General features: G+C 44.5%; 1 long non-coding RNA gene across 1 annotated transcript; it reads right to left on the bottom strand.

Moving 5' to 3' along the window:
- Window positions 1-231: 231 nt before the first annotated feature.
- LOC130681204 (uncharacterized) lies at window positions 232-5,501 on the bottom strand. Its single transcript, XR_008994273.1, has 2 exons — window positions 5,266-5,501; window positions 232-967 (listed from the first exon to the last, which is right to left on the bottom strand). It is a non-coding gene; the product is annotated as an uncharacterized LOC130681204 (long non-coding RNA).
- Between the last annotated feature and the right edge of the window lie 5,522 nt (window positions 5,502-11,023).

An 11,023-nucleotide genomic window follows, 5' to 3' on the forward strand; every position in this document is an offset into this window, starting at 1 on the left:
ATGACAGGGTCATAGTGGCTCCTCATATACATGAGCTGTATGGAGGAAACACGTTCTTCGATAAAGTTAATGAGCCAGTTAAATATACAGGGTCCCACTAATAGTTTAAGGAACAGCAGAATCGCTGGGCCAGCAAGGCCAATTAGAAGAGTTGTTAGCTGTGGATTCTATTCAAACCATCCCTGGAACTAAGACTTTTTATTTTCTAACATTTTATTCATATTCTGGATGTTTTCTTTTGCTTTGGTTAGATAGCTCCTAACTATGCCAGACTTATTTGCATAAAAACAACAATCTTCTTTAAGGGCTACACATAAGCCTCCCTGTGACATGAACAGGAGGTCCAGTCCTCAAGGATTTTGCAACACCACTTCAGCTAGGGAATCAATTTGATCTTGCAGCTGACTCATGGTGGTTTCAAGCTTCTCTAAACCTTGATCAGCTTCCTCTGTTAGGGCATCAAGTCCTAAGTCTCTCTTTATTAGAGCTGCTGTGTCTACTGCAGCTTATCCAGCTCCACTGAGCCTGACTAGAGCAGGGATCAGTAAAGGGGCAGCTTGTTCTGCCTAGGAAATCTCACTGGGGAAAAGGAGGTAGCTCCCTTTAGCCCACTATGCACTTTATAACTTTTGTACAATTAAACATTACAGAGAGGTTCTTTGGAAATGCAGGCTGAGACTTGGGTCCAGCTAGGAGAGACAAGTGAGCACAGTAAAACAACTTAGTGATTACCCAATAGACAACAGAAAGGGCAACTTTTTTTTGAGGAGTAGTCCAGTCCAGGGGTGCAACAGCGCAGAGTCCAATGCCCAGAATAAAAGACACCACTCTGACAAGAGACAGGATCCACAGCGTGCAGGTGTCTATTAGAGGGCAATCATTGGATGCAGAGGCATATAGGATCCGGAGGTCTGGCTGGGCCTCCCACTGATGTGCTTCCTCCTCGGGATGATGGGCCCTTTTCACTCTGGAATGACAGACCTACAGAGTGACGCCTGCAACCTTGAGGGCAGTAGGAGTAGTTAGAACAACAATGTGGGGGCCAGTCTACTGAGGTTTGAGGTGGTCTTTTTTCTAATCTTTAACTCAGACTGAGTCCCCAGCCTGGAAGGAATGTACTGGGGTTCCTAGAGAGATTGGGGCTCTATGGCGTATTGTTGTAGTTTATTTAGGGTGGATTCTAAGGCTTGGCGCTGTTCTCTTGCTCCCTTTTCTCTTATTTGGTGTAGGTTCCCTGGGAGGCTTCCTAGACACGGGGGTAATTACTAATATACTAATTCAAAGGGAAAAAAAAAACACCTTGAGTTCCAGGTGTGCAGCGAGCATGCAGGAGAGCCAGGGACAATGAATCTGGCCACAGGAGGCCAGTTTCTTGGCAAAACTTAGCTAGGGTTCTTTTGAGGGTGCCATTCATTTGCTCTACTTTCCCGGAACTCTGTGGCCTGTAAGCAGTGTGAAGTTTCCAGGTAATGTTGAGGGATTTAGTTAACATTTGCACTACATCTGCTACAAAGGCAGGCCCATTGTCCCTGGATTGTGGATGGTATGCCAAACCAGGGCACAATTTCTCTCAGGAGGACTCTGGCTACCTCCTGGCTCCATTCTGTTCTGGTTGGGAAGGCTTCGACCCAGTCAGAGTACGTACACACTATTACTAGGAGGTATCTGAGTCCCCTGCTTGGCTGGACATCCGTGAAGTCTATCTCAAGGTCTTCAAAGGGTGCAACTCACACTCTTTGGACACCAGGTGGGAGTCGTGGCGCAGACCGAGCATTATTTCTGGCACAAGTTACACACTGTCTACTCACTGCTTGGCATAGTGCTGGCAACTGGCTGATGTAGTATTGCTTTATGAGGAGGGCCTCCAGTGCAGTTTTTCCCTGGTGGGTGAGCTGGTGTATTTGCTGACTAGTTGCTTCCTGGTTGCAGCTGGGACAAAGATACATCTGTCTGGCAACATCCACCATCCATTTTCAGTTAAAGTGGCTCCTTTAGTTACGGCCCAGTCTTTCTCCTTTTCAGTGTACCTGGGTGGAGGGGCCTCCACCAGGTGTGTTAGGGCCATAGTGAGGGAAGAAGCTCTTCCTGCCTCCTTACTGGCTGCTGCTTTGGCAGCTTCATCTGCAATTCCATTCCCCTGTGCTATAGGGTTGTTTTCCTTTTGATGTTCTTTGCAATGCAGAATTGCTACCTTTTTTATGTAAGAAGAGATTGAAGGGCCTTTTTATATCTTGGAGGCCTAGGGCTGGTGCCTGTCCTGAAGCAGTTTTTATTTCCATGAAGGTGGCTCTTGCCTCTTTTGTCCAGACAGGGGCTTTCAGTCTGGTCCCCCCAGAAGGTTGCAGAGGGGCCTTGCCATTGCTGAGAATGTGGGAATCCAGATTTTTGCAGAAACTGGTGGCCTCTAGGAATTCTCACAAGCCCCCCCTCATCCTGGGCTGGGGCAAGGAGTTAACGACCTTTTTCTTCTCTGGCCTTAGTGCCCTTTCTCCTTGGATGAGGAGGAATCCTAAGTACCGGACTTGCTGTTGGCAGATTTGTGCCTTTTTCTATGAGGCTCGGTATCCTGAGTCTGACAGGAGTTGCAGGAGGGCCTTTGTGCCTTTTGCACAATTTTCCTGGTTGTCACTGGCAAAGAGGAGGTCACCTCTGTACTGCAGCAGGGCACAGCATGTGCCATCTCTCGGAAAGCTGGCAAGGTCTGCAGCCAATGCCTCTCCAAAGAGAGTGGGTGAGTTCTTGAACTCTTGTGGAAGCCATGTCCATGTTAACTGCCTCTGCCACCCCTTATCCAGTTCAGTCCATTCAAAGGCAAATAAGAGCTGGCTTTGCGGGGCCAGCCAGAGGCCGAGAAAGGCATCTTTAAGTCTGGGCAAGTGAACTATTTGGTAGGCTCTGGAATCTGGCTGAGGAGGGTGTACAGGTTTGGGAGCACCGGGTGTAAAGAAACAGTCACTCTGTTAATGGCTCACAGGTCTTGAACAGGCTGGTACTCTCCTCCTGGCCTTTTGACTGGTAGAAGCAGGGTGTTCCAGGGCGAATGACACTCGATTAGAATGCCTGCCTCTGAGTCTGATCAGGCGTTCCTGGATGCCTGCTCTCGCCTCTTGTGAGAGGGGTTACTGCCGCTGTCTTTGTGCCTCCGAGAATAGTTGCAGTCTTTTTCACCAAAGGGGACAACAGGGAGAGTGACCACAGAGTGTTCTGCCCCTGTGTCAACTATAAAAGACATGTTTTGGCCCCCCACTTTCATTTTGACCATGGGCTCATGGGGGCCGAGTGCAAGAGAGTCCGACTGGTCCTTGTCAATCTGAGTCTGCTCCTGCCAGGCTGATGAGCCTTTCCCCATGGGGCTCCTCCCGGCAACGACTGGGCCTCAGGACTTTGCCTCATTTGGGACATTCATTCTTCCAGTGCTCCCTTTTTTACAGTAAGCACACTGGTCCCTGGCTAGGGGTTCCTGGGCTTCCCCCCTCTAGGTGGCTGGCTTCTCTCTGCCTTCTGCCCATCTCTCTCTTTCAGGGCGGCTGCCAGGAGACTTGCCTTTTTCCTTATTTTTCTTTTAGCCTCTCTGTTGGCCTGAACTTCTCTGTTTAGATATTTTTTGTTGGCAATTTCAGTCATCCCAGCGAAGCCCTCAAGCTTTTGGAGCTTTTGTCTCATGTCTGGGGCAGCTTGGGCTATGAATGTGGTGTTTACTATCTGCTGCCTCCCTGGTGACTCCGTCGAAAGGGGTGTAGATGTGATAAGTTTCACACAGTCTCTCATAATAGTCTCCAGGAGACTCTTCTGGTTGGTGAGTGACTGAAGAGACTTTAGTCATGTTCATGGGCTTGTTGGACCCAGCTTTGAACCCCTGGAGGAGGGCATCCTCATATTGGTGGATCTGGAGCTGTCCCTCAGGGGTGGTGAAGTCCCCTCTTGGAATGCTTCTCGGGGACAGCGATTTCAGCCTATGCACCCTGCCCAAGGACCCCGGCTGCCTCCTCTCTTCCATTGTGAACAGGGCGCGGAGAAGCTGTTGACAGTTTTTCTTTACATTGGCTGATGGATTTGGAAGAGGGATTACATAAGATCAACCAGGGCTTGTGGCTTTTCTGACTGGGTTTCAGTTGTGGAGAAGGGTCGATAGTAAAACATGGACTGGCTGGGCTGGATGGTTCCATACTTACGTCTTTCAGGCTCCTGCATCTCTTGCACTGGCATCTGAAGGGCACCTGCTCCCAGCTGAGGTTGCAGTCTGACTGCTGGTCCCGGGGGTGGTGGGTTCACTGGTTCTGGAGTTGGCAGGGAGGCTGATGGTGGCGGGGTATCAGGGCCCAGGGACTGGGTGCTGATGGTCTTGGAGGCAAATAAGGTGGGGGCAATATTAGCTCTTCCTCTGGGTCACTAGTAAAAATGTGCGGAGGCTCAGGCTTCTGTTGACTTTTTGCAGGTTTCTTTGTTGAGGCAACTAAGACCCTACCCTGTCCTTGCCTGTTGCAACTGAATTGCACCCAAGGGGGAAGAGTCTGGGCAACTTCTAAACAGGAGTTAAAGTATGGGAACTGATTAGGATGACCTGGATCTCTAGGGATGACCTGCCAGGCTCAGCGGATTGTTGGGACATCTCGGGTTCCTCCTGCACTAAAGGTTGGCAATACAGATTCACACAGGGTTTTCAACCTGCCAGGAGTTAATTTTACTCTGTTGTTTTCTGAAAATCTCTTTCTGAAATTCTTGATCATAGTGTCAAGGACTGTGTGCTTACTATGCCCTGACCCCATGACGTGTCCGTGGATGGTGCCGTGACAACAGAGAAGGGAGGGGTGCCTCCTCTAGAGAGGAGACCAGTCAGATGCCCATCCGTTTGCACTCCTTGCGTAGACTTTGGCCAACCTTGGCTAAGAAGCACCTGTATAAGTCCCAGGCCAGATCAGCTGAAGCTGAATTACTGATACGCTGTGACAGCTGACCATGAAAGCGGATGAGGGCCCACACAGATTCCATAGTGCAGGCCGTGGAATCACAGATTCAGTGCAGGCTGAATAACATCAGCCACCCTGCACACACACACACACACACACACACACACACACACACACACACACACACGCAGACCAGAGTTTAAACATCCCCCCCCCCACACAGGCAGACCAGAGTTTAAACATTCCCCCACTGGGAATGTCTACCTGTGAGACTTCTAATAAGTCTCCTGGAGGTGATCAGGCTCCCCTTCCACCCCAATTGGTGGAACTGGCTGGGTCAGGTGCCCTGGGGCCTTACCAGATTCAACATAGGAACCAGGTCCTCACTTGCCAAGCCTCCTTGAGTCCAGCGGGAACAGCGGAGCAGGGCTGGCCCAGGGTGACCCTGTGGGAGACTGCCAAAAGATCAGGAGGGCGTGCCTTCTCCATTTTCATCCCCTGTTCCATCACGGCCCCATTGCTCCAAACCGGTGGCAACAATGGGCCAACACGGTTGGGTTTCCTGGTCAGGGAACCAAATGTTACAGAAAATACTGTTATGGAAAATACTGTAAAGCCTGGACTGGATCACTCATGGAAGAACCAAGCAGCACTCGGAGTTCTTGGACTGTTGAGGCTTTATTTCACACCAGCACACTCAGAGGGGAGTAATCTCCCAAAAAGTCTGAGCCCCGAACAAAGGCAAAGGGAGCAATATATATCTTTCTGCGCTCTTATTTGTAACATTCCTACATGCACAGCAAGTGATCAGGCAAGAGGGAGGGAGTTTAGGGAGTGAACCTTGAGAACCGGTGCTTGGCAAAGCCAGAAACCAAGGGAGTGTTTTTTTTGTGTGTGTGTTGAGGAGGAGGGCGAGGTGGAGGGAGCCACCTCTGTAAATTACTGTCCTTGTAGTGTTGTTTGTGTTGAGGAGGCGGGGAGAGAGAGTGGAGTCACCCGCTAGGTTGCTGTCCTTGTAAATCTTACCTATCAATGAAGTACTTAATTCAGCATACGTTTATTGAGTGCCACTATGTTCCGAGAGCTGTGGTAGTTCTCAATATTCCCTTGTGTATGTCTAGGAAGAATTAACAACCAATCTTTTTGACTGATTTTTCCTTTCACAAGTACCTATGCAGGGTTATTTCTACTTTGGAGCATGACTTTCCTAGAATCATTCATGTTTTATCTATTTAACCCTTATTTGTAGGGCAGCCACTGCAGGCAGAATGTATGAATTAAAATTTCTCCTGTGTAAAGTGACCCTACCACAGAGATATGAGTCAGGTGATCTTGTCCCCTTAAAATAAAAATAATTGTGATTTAAGTACTAAGTACAGGAGTGTTCTCTACAAATGAAAAGCTTCAACTTAACATGTGAAATGTGGCAAAATAAGACAAAAAAAATTTATGCCAGTTGTCTCATTCTGGAACTGCAAAGATCTATAAGTATTTATTGGGGGTTAGAAATAAGAGAGATGATACAATTCTTTTCTATCTTTTCCCTTTTAGATGAGATTACATCAGTAGTAAAATACACTGAATTGAGATAGATATTTCAGTATAGAACTTAGAATTTGTTTAATGCTTCCTTAATTCTGTTCACTAGTTGAGATTAAAAAAAACTTTTATACAGAAATTTCAAACTTACAGAAAATCTCCAAGAGTGATTTAAAAATGTATTGTGTATCCTTTATCCATATTAACAAGTTGTTAATATTTGCCACTTTTCCTCATTCCGTCTTTCTTTTTATATATGCAATTATATATATTCTGAGCTATTGGAGAGAGGGTTACATACAGAATGCCTCTTCATGCCTTCATATTTCAGCATGTAATTTCTGAGCAAAAGGAAATTCTTTAATGTAAACACAGCACAGTTGCTAAATCTGGGCAATCTAACATTGATATAGTATTATTATTGACTCTGTAGTCTATATTGATAATTTTGCTAGTAATGTCCTTTATTGCAATTTTCCCATAGAAGATCCATTCCAGATCTCTCATGCCTAACCTTGGCCTCTTTCATTGCCTTTCCAAAGCCACTGAAACCATAAGCTTTAAAGTATAGGGTGGTGGGTTCAGGCCTCAGCAGGAGAAGCAGAGAGGATGAAGGGGGAGTTTGATCTCATGTGCATGATTACAGGGAAAATTGTCAAGATCCCCAGAATTGTGGGCAAGTAAAACAAAGCTAATACATGAGTGAGAGAAGGAAGTCTGCACATTAAAGCAGGAATCTGGGTGAGAGAATCAAGGAGAACCTTCTGGAGAAGATGCTAGTCAAAGATGGCGATGGGATGCTTGTGGCCACCCTGGCAGTTAAGAGGTAGGAATTGGGGGATCTTCTGGAAACAGACAATCTTAGGAAGGCCATTTAGAGGCTGAGGTAGCAAGCAAATTGGTGTCTTTGTTGGCCGAACGTGCCCTGGGAGTTAAGGGATGGCATGATCATTCTCCGTCACAAGGTCTCCATTTTGTGTTAAAACTACACCTCATTCCCTTTTTGTCAGGACTCGAGTCCCCTAGTGAGTCTTCTATATTCCTTCCTCCGTAATTACTTTTCCTCTTGAGGGTAAGATTTGTTTCCTTGTTAAAAATTGTTAATTGAACCAAAGATGGCATAAAACACGTCTATTGATTTTATAAATAAATTATTAAATAATAAACAGAATAATGAAGTAAAGATGGTGTACCCACCCCCTCTGCCTGCCCCAATTCAAGAATGGAACAAATGTTACCAATACCTTAGAAGCCTTGCATGTCTCTCCCTGATCACATCGCTTTCATTCCCCTTGAAGAAGTAAACAATATTCTGATTATTTTAAATTCATCAATCCTTTTGAACTTCACATGATCATACCTTTTATATCTCAGCAATTCCCTACCATATTTTATTTACCCATCAGCTGTAGAATTTCTCACATTCTTATTCTCTTTGCTACATGTTATCTCTGTATTTCTGAATTCTTCAGTTTTTATCTTCCTTTGGCTCTCTGTTCTCTCTCATAATGTGTCTTCCTTACCCTCTTGGTCTTGGTCCTCCTTTTCACTTACAGCAACACAAGGTAAACTCTACTCTTTCCACCTCCCATTAATCCCATATTCATGCAAACACTTCTTCCTTTATTGGTCACCAAAGAGCTAGTCATTTTCTAGGTGCTACAAGGTTGCAAGATACAAATTCTGCTCTAATGATAACCGGGTATTGCTTCAGCAGTTACCTTCTGTTGAGTACTTCCTATGTGTCAGGTACTATGTTAAAAAAATTTCCTGAATATCTGTATCTTATAACAAGATCTCACAACTAGATCCCTGAAAAATAATTAGTATCATCCCTCCTTGTAACTTGCCCTATGTTTTTCAGTGCCAGGGCCAGGATTCTAGACCTTGTTTGATTCCCAACATCATTGAGGATATATAGAAATTGATGGGTTGTGGGAGAAAAAATTTGTAACTTACCTACAACCAAATCAGAATCTCTTCATTGCCTTGCCACCAGAGCTTCCCCATGACTAGGAGCTTCTGGACTGCTTGGGCCCTCCACTTGCTCCTCATACTAACAACTAAAAGCAGACTATGGAGAAATATTATACCCTTGAAATTAATTAGAGCTTAGATTTCAGATAAGAGTGATGATTACTAGTGCCTCGTTCCCCAGCCACTCTTCGAAGCATTTCACAGTACACTGCTCCTTATAATACCTTTAAGAGGAGGGTACTATTAATATCTTCCTTTTCAGATGAAGAAATGAAAGCACATAGAAGATAAATCACTTGTCTGGAAAGTATATCTAGTAAGCACTGGTGCTGAGACCTAAATCCAGTTGGGCTGTGTAAGATAAATTCCAATAAATTCCAACCGAAATAAGCAGGCAAAGAGAGGCAACAAAGGGCCAGGCAGTTTATTTGAATGCAATCCCCGGGTGATGTTCCTTGGTCTGAAATACAGGCCGGGGAAGTCACACACAGCAGGGCAGGCAGCAAGTTTTTAAAGAAGGCAGGGGGAGGGAGAGCAAAGGTGTACAGTGGCGCGAGGATTGGCTCACCTAGGGTACATGGGGGTCTCTCATTGGCCTTTATCCAGGTACTGGAAAGTTACCACTAATCTTTTAGCTTGGGGGAAGGGCTGTAGTTGGGAGTGTTATCCGATCAGGCTCTGGAATGTTGTCAGACCGGAACCTGTTGGTCTCTTTGCCTCCTGAGGCCTGAGCTTGTCCATCAGGCTCACCCCTTTCCCTGGTGCCTCCATCCTTACAGACTGTCTGAAGAGGTCATGCACTAACCACACCCTACCATCATCCTGCTAAACGTGAGGCTGGAGGCAACTCTTTACTATGTTGCTCTTTGCTAACAACATCTCTTTCTCAATCCAGGAAATTAATCTCTCTTTTAGCAGTACTGAAAGTAGAAAGAGAAGCAAGGTGAGGCAATTGAGGAATGGATACCAGGACTGTCATCCCATGAAGAGAAACAGCTCATTAATTTTGCCAAGAGTAGGGGCCTCACAACTCACAATTAATTAATCACTGGTACTAACGGTGGTTAAGAAAGCAGGGGAGGCTCCAGAGGTATTTGTGACCCGTTTGGTAAATACAAAGTCTACCTACTCCTCCATGCCACTAACGAACACAAGGGCATTGTTTTCTTGTTACCACCTCCTACTGATTTCTCATATTTCCAGTCATTCCTCTCAAGCCTTTAATGTATTTATGCAATACCCCTGTGCTTTGGCTTATTTCCTTCCTCCTTTTAAAAATAGAAGTACAATTTACATAATAAAATACACAGATTTTAATATCTAGTTCACAGAGTTTTGATACATGTATACTTCCAGGTAATCACCACTCTGGTAGGTACAGAACATTTCAATTACTCAGGAAGTTCCTCATGCCTATTTACAAAAACTGTCCCCACCTCATGCTCTAGACAACCACTGATCTGATTCCTGTCATTTTAGATTGTTTTGTCTATTCTAGAACTTCACATAAAAGATTGATTCACACAAACAACTCTTTTATGTTTGGCTACTTATACTCTGCAGAGAATTAAGATTCATCCATGCTGTTTTGTGTATCAATAGTCCATTTATTTTTTATTACTAAGTAGCATTCTATTGTATAAATGTATCACAATTGTTCTCCACTCACAAATCTAAATGATGGGCATTCAGGTTTATGGTGGTTTTACATTTGTCCCCAAATTCTTTGCAAGGCAAATTCTACTTTCCTTCTTCCTCAGTGTGAACTGTATTTAGTGACTCACTTTTAACAAATAGAATGTGGCAGACATATGGTGTGTGACATGACATTCAAAACTAGGTCATAAGTGGCATTAGGATTTTCTCTTTGTTCTTTCTTTTGGATTGTTCACATTCAAACAGTGGATAGAGAGGCACGTAAGTGGAGGAGCTAAGGCACCTTGCTAGCAACAAACATGTGAATGAGATATCTTGTAAGTTGACCCTCCAGTTTCATCCAAATCTTATAAGGACTGCAATTCAGCTGACGTGACTACAACCTCAAGAGAGAACTCAAGCTAGACCTATCAACTAAGCTGCTTCTGAATTCTGATCCACAGAATCCACAATTGTTGTTGGAAGCCACTAGGTTCTGGATTAATTTGTTTACATCAATAGATAGCTAAGCTAATGTGGGTTGTTTCCAGTTTTTTGCTGTTATGAATAGATTGGCTATGAATTTCTTCATTCAAGTATTTTATGGACATGTATTTTCATTTCTCTTTGATAAGTACTTACAAGTGGAATTTCTGGGTCATGTGATGGGCTATGTTAAAATTTATAGAAACCTTCAGACTATTGCAAAGAGGTTTGCAATCTCATATTAGCAATTCTGAGATTTAAAGTTGCTCCATATCTTTGCCAGAACTTAGTACTGTTATTCCTTTGTATTTTGCTATTCTAGTGGGTGTAAAGTGATATCTCATTATAGTTTCAGTTTGCATTTCTCTGATGACTAAGTTGTTTGTTGAGCATTTCTTAATTGGTTACTTATATATCTTTTCTGAAGCATCTGTTCACACCACTTGCCTGTATTTTATTACATTTGTCTTTTAAACGAT

The sequence above is a fragment of the Manis pentadactyla genome, chromosome 16 (genome assembly GCF_030020395.1).
Source record: "Manis pentadactyla isolate mManPen7 chromosome 16, mManPen7.hap1, whole genome shotgun sequence".
In the NCBI taxonomy this organism is placed as follows: Eukaryota; Metazoa; Chordata; class Mammalia; order Pholidota; family Manidae; genus Manis; species Manis pentadactyla.